This window comes from Cyprinodon variegatus, unplaced genomic scaffold (genome assembly GCF_000732505.1).
Source record: "Cyprinodon variegatus isolate N-32 unplaced genomic scaffold, C_variegatus-1.0 Scaffold42, whole genome shotgun sequence".
Lineage (NCBI taxonomy): Eukaryota > Metazoa > Chordata > Actinopteri > Cyprinodontiformes > Cyprinodontidae > Cyprinodon > Cyprinodon variegatus.
Window position 1 is genome coordinate 1,416,144 of NW_015150495.1, and position 14,162 is coordinate 1,430,305.

General features: G+C 36.7%; 1 protein-coding gene across 2 annotated transcripts in view; it reads right to left on the minus strand.

Moving 5' to 3' along the window:
• dpp6 (dipeptidyl-peptidase 6) overlaps nucleotides 1–14,162 on the minus strand; it is a 329,860-nt gene that overhangs the window by 264,375 nt on the left and 51,323 nt on the right. The gene's annotated exons all lie outside the window — the stretch shown is intronic.

A 14,162-nucleotide genomic window follows, 5' to 3' on the forward strand; every position in this document is an offset into this window, starting at 1 on the left:
CCCCTTGTGGTCACAATTGCAAACTGGAGGGGGTCATTAACAAGGGGAGAAAGAAATTACAATAACCCTTGACTGTTATTATACAGAAAAAATGCATTGAAATGAATCTATGTAGTATTTTTACAATTAAAATCATTGTTAACTTTAAGGCAAATGGGTCTGGCTTGGTTTTAAATATGAAACATGGTAAATTCAGAATGTGACTGGAGCTGAAGGACATGAGAAAGTAACCATTTATGACCCCTATTTTTTTTATTATTTTTACAGAATCAATCTGTATATCCAGCTATCCATTCATCTTTATGTTTATTCTATTAATTTATCCATGCATGCACATTTTTGTCAATTATGCATTTATATTTCAATGTCTTTATCTGTCAGTCCAGATATCTGGATACAGATATTACTTCTAGTTCATTAGTTATGCAAAAATAATTACTACCTATCTCTAAAAATTAGATCTCGGATTCAAACACGATGTGAGAGAAGGAGGTCAATTTTAACCACAAGAATCATTAAAAAGTAGGGAAATTATAAGAAAATTCTCAAATTGATTATTTAGTAAACATTGGGCACCTCAGGGCTTGTGTAGTTACCTAAAATCCAAAAAGAAAATCCTGGATTTCTCAAGGACAATTCATTGCAGCTGTGTGGAATAAAGATACATGCTTTGTTAGGGCAGTAGGGGGCAGACCTGCTTGCTTTAATCCCAGCCATGATGGTTCTTCACCAAGCAGCAGACCTCTGAGGCACTGAGAATAAATGAGAACTCATTAAACAGACAGCCTAACATAGCTTAATAAGCTCTAAAAATCTCTGTGATATATAAACATATCTAAAAGAACATTTTCCACATGTGAAGCCAGATTTAAGAGTAGTTAATCACACAAAATATACTTATTGTTAAACCTATTTAGGGTTGCAGTCTTTTACTTATTTAAATCTCTTAAAAAAAAAAAAGAAGAACTGTATAACTAGTTTAACAAAACAATAACAAACCTCTACATAGAAACCTCTACCTAGAGAAATAAGTTTAGATGTTCTGGAGCATCTCAGGCTGTCAGCCAACCAGCCTTGGCTTATGATGGATAGCCTCTCATTTCATCCAAAGCTGCACTTATCTTTCAAAATGTCTCAGGAGGGCGGCAGTCTTTAAATCCATCCCTCACTCAAAAGTGAGGTCAAAGAAACAGCAGAAACAGCAAGGAGGTGATGAACTGAGGCGCTGCTGTCCAGAAAACTTCTAAAAATTAAAGCCACGATAATAAACACATTTACAATTAGGAGACTTTACAAAAAAAGGAAGCAATGTTCTGTGGAAGGAGCCTCTTAATCACCTTGACAACTATAAAGAAAGGGAAAAAAAAGAAACTAAGATTTATGTCTGTGATTTTGAAGGAATCCATATTTTTAAGGACGAAAACTGATGGGAATAATCTACTCACTTCCTGTTTAGTTTTGTTATTAGGTGTTTTTCTTTAGTCAAACATTAACAGATGATCTGAAAGCTAATTCAGTTGAACATATGTTTTAAACTGACTTAGAGATTAAAAAAACAACTGCCAAAATAAATTCCTATTTGCATTACTGTAGTATTCCCTCTTCAGATCCCCACAAACCTCCCAGTTAAACCTAAAAATAAAATCCTTGATTGATTGAACTAGATTCTAGTAGCCTAATATTACAATAAAAACATTAATTTGATTACATCTTAAGACCTTACAGGGCGGGGATGCACAAAAATCCCCCCAAATATACGTTTTTAATAAAATGAATGGTAAAAATGTTTTCCCAGCTCTCAATAGATTCTTCCACTTCACTCTATGCACACCATCCAAGTTTATTATGGTATTAAGGTATGAGGATTGACATGACCATTAAAGAGTCTTCATTTCTGGTGATTTATCTCTATGTTCATGTAGTAAAATTAGCTGAAGGATCCAAAAATGATTCTTTTTTTCTTTATTATAAAGATAACTGGATTCTCAAGTGAAAATAATTTTCTTTTTTTTATTTTAATACAGGATGTGAAAATGCCTAGGTGTTAATTTCTGTGTAGTGAAAATGTGGGTCACTCACTGCCACAGGAGGCAGTAAGACAGAAGAGATGTATGATCCGGGTTAGTTTATGGACTCCAGTGTTAGATGTACAACTTTTAACCTCTTCTGTCTTGGATTCTGAAAAGTTCTCATTAAGTCAGATACATTTTTTACCTATGTTACTTTTTATAACAGAAAATACTTATGGATCAATGCTTCTATGCTGCTCTTGTAAGTCTGCTTCTCTCATTGACCCCCACTTTAGCTGCATGCATGCTTTGTGTGTGGGATTGCTTCAGTAAATAAAAAAACTCCATCAAATATCTACTTTCTTTACACACTAGTCTATAAGAAGTGAATTCTGCAAATTCATTAACTTGAATCCAATCAGCTGGTTTTCTTTAAATAAGAACGTTTTCAGACTACATTGTTTCTGTAAAGTGCCTTCAGATGGCGTGTATTGTGAACTGGCACTATATAAATAAACTGTATTGAACTTAAAGACTACAGACAAAGAGTACATGTTACTGATGCAAAGGGTTGTTGATGCAATGATTCACGCTAAGAAGAGGATAAAACAAACAGCGATGAAGGTCATGAACATCTTCAGAACTTCTTCAAACCACTTGAATCTGATTCATGTGACGTTTACATTTGATTTCTGACCATTGCTATTTTTATTCTACTTCATCACCACCATGTGACACTGTAATCCTACATCTGCCATATTAATGCACTGTTATATACTTACACTTAGTAGAGGCCCCACAGCCATTGTGTGAACTGAACAGAACTGTATCAGGTGCTGTGTTGGCTCCGTGTGTGATACAACATAAAACATACCTCGCACTAGGGGATGTGTTAAATTAGAAAATACGTATTTTTCTGATTCTGGATGGATTTTCATATTAACTCATATAGATGGATTCATACAAACATGGATCAGCTTAAAAAACTCATTTTAACAGTAAACTTGAGAGTTTGAAAATTCCGACTCATATTAAATTTCACTTCCATTACTTTGCATTGATTTGTTGTTGAATGTGGATGTTATACTTTCATATGTTGCATAACTACACTGTAATTTAGGTAACAGTAGAAAAAAAATAAAAATGTTATTCCAGCAATGCAAATTAAGATTGAATTGAAACTAAAAAGAAAGAATTCGTAAATTTAGGGATTAGAATCAAATCCATCCATTTTCTTCCACGTTTATCCCTGCTGGGGTCAAGAGAGAGGGGAAGTTCACCCTTGACAGGTCGTCAGTCTATCGTAGGACAACACAGAGACACACATAAGGAGAATTTAGAGAAGCCAATTAACCGTCATGTTTTTGGACTGTGGGAGGAAGCCGGAGTACCTAGAGAGAACCCACGCATTCTCAGGGAGAACATGCAAACTCCATGCACAAAGTCACCCAAACCAGGATTCAAACCCAGAACCTTCTTGCTGCAAGGCAGCAGTGCTACCAACTGCACCACTGTGCAGCCCCAAGAAAGAAATGGATTATTGAAGTTTGAATCCATTTGAAGTTTAACCTTGCACTATGTTTTGTGTTTGTGCTAGCTGGTTCATGCAGACACACCAGTCTGTTTGCTTGCTGATCATATAGCATTGTAGGTGGATGATGTGGTTATTTTGTTTCTAGTTTCTAGTAGACTAGGTATATGGAACAAAAAAATCCATCTATTATAGTCCGTCTTTGTTCTCTACATTTCCTGAATTTATTAATGTTTTCTGATTTTCAAGTTATTAGGAAGTCAATAAGGTTTTTTTTTTTTTTTTCAAAACACCAGCAAACCCAACAAGACAAATTTACCCTATTTACCGTAGCTCTATGTAACTCTTTGCAATAGGCTGACACCGATTATGACATCTCAGTCACATCTATGGAAGGGATGATTTTATTTAGTCAACCCTTTGTTTTGGTCTGTGAGACCTGCTATCTGTTTTATTAAAGAAAAAAGCATTTTTTTTTCAAACTCAGACTCTTTTTTTTTTTTTCCTTGGCTCATTTTCTTTTAGGAACAAACAAGGGAAAAAAATGATAACCCCCTCACCTCCCTACACATTTATATCACACCCAGGAGGTTTAGGTCCACTGGACCCAGACATGATAAAAGTGTGTACCATCAGTCTTCCTTTCTTTTTCACCCTGTTGTCTGAGTGTGTATGTGACTCTCCCCTTTCTCCGCCTGCCATTCCTGCACTAAATTGAAATATTAATGCAAAATTGAAGCATTGACGTCGGTTTGCCTTCACATTCCTGCCCTGTGTGACAGGAACCACTAGACATAATTTGTGTGAGGGAGTTGGGGACTAAATACACATTTTCTGAGTTAGTTGTTTGTCAGATTAGCAGCAAGAATTTCTAAAGAAATGTTATCATAAATTAGAGAAAGTTGATTCTCTTATATAGGAGGAGGTCTCAAGTTTCTAAAATCTCTGTCAACTCACAGTATGGCAAAGAAAATTAGAAGAGAAAATGCTGTTGACATTTTTGTAATAGTGAACATCCTTGTGTTTATTTGCAATTTCAAGCAATAAAAAGCAGCAAGTTCTCCAGACCCACAAACACTGGCTTCAGTAACCAAAATCCTAAAACCAAACAATGGATAAATAATGATTAACAACATAAAACATTTGGTTTTACAGCCGATAAACCATGTGTGACTTTTTTTTAAGCCTGTTTTAAATGGTCTGGTATCCCAAATAGAGGAATCTAGCAAGGGGTCCTGGGGGCCTTAAAAAGAAAAAAAGTCCCGCAGCATCACACCTCCTCCATTTACCTCTCAGTGTTTTTACAACTAAGGGTCACACCCCCTGGGGAACAACTACTACTACGTAGAGCAGGTTATATCATTAAAAAATCTAGAGAGAGAACAAGCTGGAATGCAGCTAAACAAAGTTTTAACATATTTATTTATTTAGTTAATAAAATAATGGTATGTTTTGTGTAAGAACATACACTGGAGACATTATTTTCTCCATCTCTACAATATATGACTATAATATCTTAAAATTCCTGATACTGTTTGTAAAAAAAATAATTATTACTGGTCATTTTTAATATATTGTGGAGGAACACACGGTCGTGTGTGACTCAAACAGACTCCAACAAAAATCAATTTTAAAATTAATAATTTTACTCTTTAGTTTTTGCCTTTTATTGATTTATGAACATAATGTATACATCTACAGTACTTGATAGATGTGTTATCTTTTATTTTTTATTTCATATTTTATATGGTGGCCAAGAGAAATTGGATCAGACTACGAAATCAAAGTTAGTATTCATTAAAGTTAAAACGTGTATATAATATCATGATACTTATTATGCTTATTATCTCAGAGATTTTTTTTTATTCAGTATTTGTGGAAACCTTGAGTGTTTTGTTAATATTGGATAATGATTAAATTAAAACGGTGAATCTGGGGGTTATAAGTTTATGATGATGCAATAAAAAAGGAATCCATTTCAAGGCTTTTTCTTATTCTTTACATTATGTGCCAGTAGATTCTAGAGAGGGCTGCACTTAAAGCAGTGAAAAGAAGGAAATCATTTCAGCTGAATAACAGAGAAGTTTGACCTTGCCGTGTTAAGAGTAAATCCCTCTATTGAAGCCATGATGGGCTCGGGCATTCGCAGCAGGAGCAAAGGTGACAGAGAGGGCGAGAAAGAGCCAGAACTTATGAATTTCTATCACAGCATCACAACCTCTCCCTGCTGCAGTCCATTTCTGAGCGAGAGGACCGTCATAAAGCTTCAGCTTCAATCGCCCGCTCCACAGAGGAGCCGATCAATCTGGCCATTACTGGTCGGGTGTGCTTCATGACGAAGGAACCCAATTTGCAACTGCAGCGGTTTTACACACCCTGACATCTGCTCCCGGGCTTCGGCAAGATGTCGCAGCAGCAGTTTTAAAAAGTGGTGCATCTGATTGATTTAAAAGCCGCACATTTTTCAGGGGAAGTCGCAGAATAAGTTTCAGCTTTAGATTAAAAGCCTGTTTAGTGAATGTGTTAGGGTGTGTGTGTTTGTGTGTTAGGGTGTTTATGGCTGCCGGCCTGGGGGCTTGTTGTGAATGACGGGGGGAGATTGAAGGTGGTGGAGCCTGACGCTGTTGGAGTTAAAATTAAATGGCCAAATTAATAGGTGCTGTCACTTTGCTGCTGCAAACCACCAACTCGCCTCAGCACCGATCCGACTGCAACACCTTGGGTTTGATCGACACCCCCATCCGTCCTCTAATGCAGGGCCTGCAGGTTTTTTCTCCCCCTCGATTGCTTTCAGAGTATTCCCAAGGAGAATTATTACAAAAATGTCAAAACACAAGTAGTAACATGTTTAAACTAATAACGTCTTTCTCTAGCTTTATGAAGCATCTATATCAGACTGCAGAAATCCTCTGCTAAGAGAGGTAGAGTATGGCAAATTGAGTTGAATTCTTATTTAAAATAAGCAAGATAAATTCCACACAAATTTGGAGGGACAGCATGAGCAAGAGTGGGGAAAAACACAAGGGCAGCCACAAGCTGTAATCTCCAGCACACATAGAGCAGATACATATAGATATATACAGTTTAAGTGTTGGTGGCTCAAAGGTAATTTGCTGATGTGAGGATGCGTTGGGAGAAGAAGATATGCCTCTCAGTTATCTCCTGCTCCTCTGTTGACTTGGAATCCATTTCCCAGACAGGGCCAAGCAGCATAATTTCACGTGCGGTGGTCCAAGTATAAAAAAACTCTGTTTGCTGAGGGTTGATTTGTCATTCTGGCAGCTCGGCTATAACCCAACAAAGTCCAGCACCGAAAACAAAAAGAAAATGGGTGAACATTTTTAGTGCAAAACCACCAGCCTCCAGACAGGTTGATAAATGTGTCGGCTGTTGAATCTGTGCATGTTTTTAAAATGAAACGAAGACCACCGAACCATGTCAGATAATAAAAGCATTCAGAAGAAACAGTTTTATTTGTAGACCAGTTTAAACTTTTTTTTGCAGAGCACAGTAATTTTTTCTTTTTTTTTTCAAAAATGACTTCTGGTAAAAAAAAAGTAATATAGTTTGATACAGAGAGCACGTCAATGTTTTAATAATGGGAGAATAGCATGGTTGCAAGCCTCCTAAACATGGTGTTTTCAACGAAGCTAACAGGAAGGGTAAGAATATTTTTAGTCAAAAGTGCTGCAAAGAGGTCTTTTTTTTGGAGCAAGTAGAGGGACTCTTAACCCATGTAAGAGTCTGATTATTAAAACTATTAGTCTTGCATTTTACAAATCTGGCCCTTGTTACAAAAAGACAAGAGAAAAATAAAATGATAAACAACAGCTATAAGATGTCCGGCGTAGATTTGACCATAAGGTATGCAGGGGACACAACAACAGGCCAATTATGCTATGGTCATAAAACCCCAAAAAACATGAGAATATTTTTGGACACACTATGAAAAAAGCTCACCTTAGTCAACAATGAAACCTGATGGTGGCAGCATAATATTGTTGGAATGCTTTGTTTTTTTTTTAGCAGGACAAGAAATTTTGCTGACTAGGAGGATGTAGGGAGTTTGGAAAAGTAATTTAGGTCTCTAGATGTGCAGAGCTGGCAAAGATGGAGGGTAACTTGAAAGACTTTAGAACCAGAATTAGCTTTATTGGACAGAATTTTGGCACAAACAAGGAATTTTACTTTGATTTAACTTCTCATAGCATACAGATGATAAAGTTTTACTAAACCCACTGTAAAAGCATAACCCTGACCCCAGACAAATTTAAAAGCCATAAGCAAATTAGACAGGCCAAACAATAGTGCAGTGGATGAAGAGATGCAAAGGATGTAGATTTATTAAATGCCAAATAAGTAGTAGCCATTAAAGAGGACTGAACAGGGTTCATGGTTACAGGGTCATTCCACAGCTGTTGTTTCTCACACTTTGCTTTAGGGCCAGTTGTTTATTAGAGTTATATCTGGTGGCATATAGTGCTCTGTAGCGCCTACCAGAGGGGAAAAGTTGGAACAGCTTGTGACCATGGTGAGATGTGTCTGCAGTTTCTTGCCAGTTTACCCTCTGCAAATATAAAAGCTAGAAATTCAGCTCTGCATTTAACCGCCCCCTTGCGGAGCATTGAGCTGTCATTATGCGGTGCCTGGGGAGCAATCAGGGGTAAGGGTCTTGCTCAGGGTCCCAGAGTGCAGGCTGTGGGGATTAAACCGGGTACTTGCAACCTTCTCTCGGAACAACCACATTGCTCTAATAACTAGGCCACCACTCCCCAAAAATGTAAATCCCTTTATTGTCCTAAAGGGGAAATTCACTCTCTGCATTTAATCCATCCCATTGGGGAGCTGTGGGATGCCACTGTGCAGCACCTGGGGAGCAGTCTGGACCCAGATAGGCAGTCAGTGTGAATGAGCGGGATTTGAAATCAGAACCTCCAGGACCCAAGCGCAATGCTCTAACCACTAGGCCACTACTCCACCACTAAGGAAGGGCAAGTTGGCAGCGGTGATTGTTTTCTGCAGGCCTGGATGACAGTTGTAATCTGTTCCAGACCTTTTTTGGTTGTAGGTCCAAACCAGACAGTGATAATGAGCAGAGGGCAGACCTGATGCCCGTCAACATGGGCAGTGCATAGAGAGGGATGTGTAGGGATGAGGAGGAGGTTAAGCAAGGAGGTAGTCAGAATGTGGGAAAGTGGCTAAATTTGATACATGAAGGGATAAACAATCTGAATACCAAAAAAAAATGCTATGTTGTCTGAAAGGGTAACAAAATGCTTACCGGAAAAATCCTATTGATTATCACACGCAACTCCTGACTTGCTACGGGGGCGTGTGTCTGAATAAGATGGTTTTATTCTGTTTTCCATTTGCATTCCATGATTAACAGTGTTTTTGAAATATTATTGGTTATAACAGCAGCCTTTGTAGCAATAGAACAGTGGCAAATCCGTCCGGTGACATCACTCCAACTCCAAGCATCATTACACCCGAACATGAGACTGCGATATAGACATGTACCATTTTAACGAGAAGAAAGAATCCAGAGTAACCACACTTCAAAAACCAATTCTATATACATAAATACAAAGAGAGAGAAATTATATATAAAATGTGGCATGTTATGCAAAATTAACTTTTCTGTTTCGCAACAGAATAGCTTTCTACTCCTGTTCTGAGGTTTATGTAAAGTTCATCAGAGGTAAAGAAGCTATCTCTGAGGTGGCCATGTTTTACAAATAGTACTCTAAAGTAATGACCGGAAGATAAAGGTCTTAACCTTATGCACAGAATGTGTGGGGTCTGCAAAGATGTGAGCTTCTCTTGACTCTAGAGCTGCAGAGGTCCTTTACTTTAGAGAATCATCCTAAATAGTCAGCCCAACTGTATCTCTACACACCTGATTGTTGCTGCTGGACTTCTCCTGTTTTATGGATAAGCCCTAGAATAAAAAGATAGATGTGTAATGTGAACACACAATTCCAGGATTTATTTCAAACAGTGTTTGCTTGTTTTTATGTTAGTGTTTATGTGCAGCTGTAATAACAATACAACAACAAATGTTAAATGGCCTGGACTGGTGCAGCTCTTAATCAAGATAAAGGCTCCAAACCACTTAATATATTCATCCATTCAAACACGTTATCTTCACACGCTGATGGTGGTAAGCTACTTTGCAGCATCTGCTGCCCTGGGGCAAACTTAAAGAAATGAATGCACCACACAATCAACACCAGGGATACAGGCGTTTATGAGGTACATCTACAGGGTAGGTCTGGTTGATAAACTGAATAGTCAGTTGTCATTCACTATGATAACCGGTAAAAATTTTCCAACGTCAGCATTGTTGTTTTTGACAGCCATCCTAGATTTTAGTCTTAGTCCTCAGGATGAAAACTGTTTCTGGTTTTAGTCACATTTTAGTCATTACGATATGTATTAGTTTTAGTTAGTTTTAATCTAGCTTTAATCAGCTTTATGTTGCAAAAAAATGTTAACCTTTACAATTTCAAACAACAACCAGATTCTTTACCAGGCTGACAGCTCTTGCCTAGATGCTACAATAGCTGGGTATAGCATGCTGCAATGCAGTTCATCATTGCTGTTGGGCAGAAAAATTCAAGCAAACTTTTTTATGAATTAATGCTCTTTAAAAAAAAAAAAGTGTCTCACAAAAGTTGTGAAAATAGCAGATCTAGTTCAGCACAACATACTGGTTAATATAGCAGAACGACAAGCTAACAAAATGTGTAGTTAAGGAATGGTTTTAAACATACTAGGTTTCCATCCCAAACCAAACACTTCCTGATCTACTATAAATTATGCATTACATACAGATCAATAAAATCTTCATTGCTCCAAATATTAAAAATAACAAAAGCATACTTCTTTCTCCTTTGGCAATTTTGGCTTTATTTTTGAGAATTTACCCCTCAGTTACTGCTTCTCAGCGGTCAAAGTAGATTTAAATTGATTGATATTGAAATGATATTTAAAAAAAAAATACAGAGAGAACCTACATAATTCCCTTGTAATGCCATGGCAATCCAGACCTATATTAAATGAATATGCTAACAAAAATGTTGAAATATTTAAAGAAAATAGAGAAAATCTTTTAATGACAATACAAGGAAAATTTTACATCATATTTAAATAGATAGAAATAAGAACAATAAGAGAGAAATATTCAAAGATCTATGTACCTTTTCATCTGGCTCTTTATCTAAAAATAAACAGAATTCAATTATATATTTTATTTTGATATATCTTAGGGATTCCTTTTGGTAGAAATTAAAGAAGTTAAAGAAGTATCACCTCTTGTAAGCTGGGAGAAATAAAATCTTGATAGTTAGACAAAGGGGTTTTCTATGCTTGGCAGAGGATGATCAGCCACATAGTTTATTAAGTAGCGATTGAAGAGCCATACTAGAGCCTGAGAGCAAATCATTAGAGTGGAGTGTGAAGGACAGGCTCAGAGCATCTTGCGCAAAGGCGCATTTATGCACAAGCACAGATGGAAGATCAGCGCAGACTTAGTCAGAGTTGAACGCGTAGTATCGAAACCATTGTGTTTTTTTTCCCGGTAGAACACTTTAATTAATTAATTGATAAATAATGTGATTTAATCAATAAATAAAATATAAATAGATTAGTTGTATTTCCTGCACATGCCTTTATTTCTGATAGAGGAGCCAGAGCATCTATCGCTATGGAGGTAAACCTATCCAATTTACCGTAATATTGATTTGAGGTCATATAGCCCAGCCCTAGTCCAAACTTTTTGTTTTGTGGAAGGTTGTTGTGACAGCATGACTTCACAGTGTGCACCCAGCAAACAATAAGATTCTGCCATTAAGGCCAAGTATCACATCTCATTTTTGTGAGACGTTTTTTACAGTTTGCTCTAAAGTTCCTCATTAAACAGTATCTACCCACCTATGGATAAACTGGTAGTAAACAGCATCATGATGTTTACATTTGAGAGCAAATATATTATAGAGTTTTATATTATCATTATTATCAATATTATCATTACTTTTGTTTTAATTTATGTAACTGTGAGCTTGCCTTTCCATTTTGCTGCTACTCACAGGAAATTTCACAACCCCATGATGAATAAATGGTCATTCTGTATTATTGACAATAAACATTGCCACAGGTATTTCAAGACATTTCAGTTTTACAGCAGTAAAGTAAATATCCTATTTACTGAGCACAGCCTATTTTAAAGGTTTTCAATCAGCTGTCATTACTACAAAGGTCTCTCGCATTAAAAACTTGTAACCAAAGAAGGTGAACATTACAAATGCAATTTTTTTAGGAATATCCTTGCTTTCATTTTATAAAAGGGTTTTAATTCCTTCTATTAGCTAAGCATCAATATCAAGGCTCTGTTCTGTTACACTTTGAATTCAAACCACTTACAAAAACTCAAATCAATCTATTTAGTTGGCAAGACTCCTCATGTCCCCATAGAGTTTTTAATTTAGATTTTCTAACAACATTTGGCTGTTTGAAAGGAACACACCATATGGTGGCTTCTTATTAAACTGATTTAATGCAGTACCTATGGCCTCATTAGGAAGGTTGCCTATGACAAATATTTAAATGCATTGATGGGCAGCTTCCTTTCCTATTATACTGTATTTCTGCTGCAAAGATCCCCAAACACATACCAGAGCTCATTGTTAATGTTTCCCTTTAGAATGCTCAAACCATAACTGCAAGATGTGTGCAGGCTGGCTGAGAGGAAAGAAAGAGGCTGAATGGAGAAGGAGAGAGAAAACAGAAGGTGGGACTTGAAAGGATGAACAGTTGAACAAAAACAAAAATGCTTGTGTGAATACGTCAATCCTATGACTGCAGGGAAAACACGAAAAAAAAAATAAAAAAAACTTTGTTAGGACCTCAGCAACCTGAGGTAATTACCTGATGGCTTTTTAACTTGTTTTCTTGTAAGATATGAGGCTCATTTTGGACACTGTGCCAAACTGGGGTGGCCAGAATGCATTAGCTGAGACTGAAATTAGCACAAAAACAATCAATGCATTCAATCTAAAGTCAGGCATTTTCCCAAGTTTTTTTTTTCTTTTTTTGGTCAGGAAAGTAAAATAAAAAAAATGTATTTTCTGAATGACTACAAAGGTTGTATAGAAAACCTGCACATTAATGCAATTATCGATTTCTTTGAAGAGAAGTAGAATTTAAATGTCATAGAGGAACTGGGCCAGAGACAAATGTCCGCAGAGAAAATAATTTATTCATGCTTCAGCCTTTGCAGCGTGTTGCAGTCAATCATCTGTCATTTCAAGAAGAATCAATACTGAATTTAGCTTTTTCTTTCTCCTCACTGATATAACCCCCGTTTCTACAGAACCAATCTGCCACATTGAACAGAAAAGTGTTTTTCAATAACCTTTTTACTTCCATTTAAACGTCATTAAAATGTATTCTAACATCCTTCACATGCCACGTTAAAAAGTCTCTAGTGTTTAAAGTGAGAGACTAGCGTCTGGGGTAGAACTTCATGAGCTGAAAACGATTCTAATTTTATAGAGAGATTGGAATTAGACACATTAGGAGGGAAATGGGACGTCTTCATGTAGAGTAACAGTGATGAGTGCTATCTGCCTGAGGACGAATGAGGAGAACTATAGAGCTTTGTGTTAAATTTCGGGCCATCAAACATCCAAAACAGGTCCAGCGGCTGGTCTTTGAGCTCTAAATCAACCGATCTGCATGTGTCAAAGAAGTGACACTGAGCTCGGCGTGTGAAGGAGGAGTGCAATGGATCCTGCACATCAAGGCTGCAGGCGAACCAATATTTTAGCTTTAAGTCTAAAGCAAAAGATATCCAGAAGGGTTAGACAATACACAATTCAATGTCTCTTATCGCTTTAATGCTGATACTGAGTTGTGAGGTAATTAAAAAACAAGCCATTGAGTTAAAAGTCAAAGTCAATGATTGGCTCTTAATGGAGTAATTAAAACCTCCTCTGATACTTTATGGGACAAAGCTGGAGGTTTGTAAATGTTGCTTGGCAGGAAATTTTAGAAACAAAATGCATTTTTTAGCTCCAACACCATATTTTCCCAGATCTCCATCAACATTTATTAACATATGGTCTGTTATTAGATTGTTCTGGCACAAATATCCACAACCTGGAACAGAGTCCCACTGTTTCTATTTATGCAGATAGTGTCCTTCACTTTATGTGTTTATGTAGTTATTGTATTTGCAAAAGTATTCATATCACTTTTTTCTGAGAATATTTAGATACTGGGGGGTTAAATCCCAATAGATCATATCTTTTTAGATTTGTATAGATAAAAAATCTTTAAAGCAATGTATTACTTACCTTCTCTTTCTCTACAATGGGGCTGACCTAAAAGGTTTGGTCATCTGCATCTTTTAGATATGGTCCCGCTCCGGCAGAACTATTCCAAATGCCTCAATGAATCCCATTTCACAAAGTTACGCAGAAACCTGCTAATTACTAAACAATTTAAATAGGAGTAAAATCTAAAAGATTTACTTTATGAGTCCTGAAAAGTCTGACTTTTGGCACAGACGATCTGTGACATTAAAGAAGCATTGCCCAAATTTAAAAGTGCTTATATAT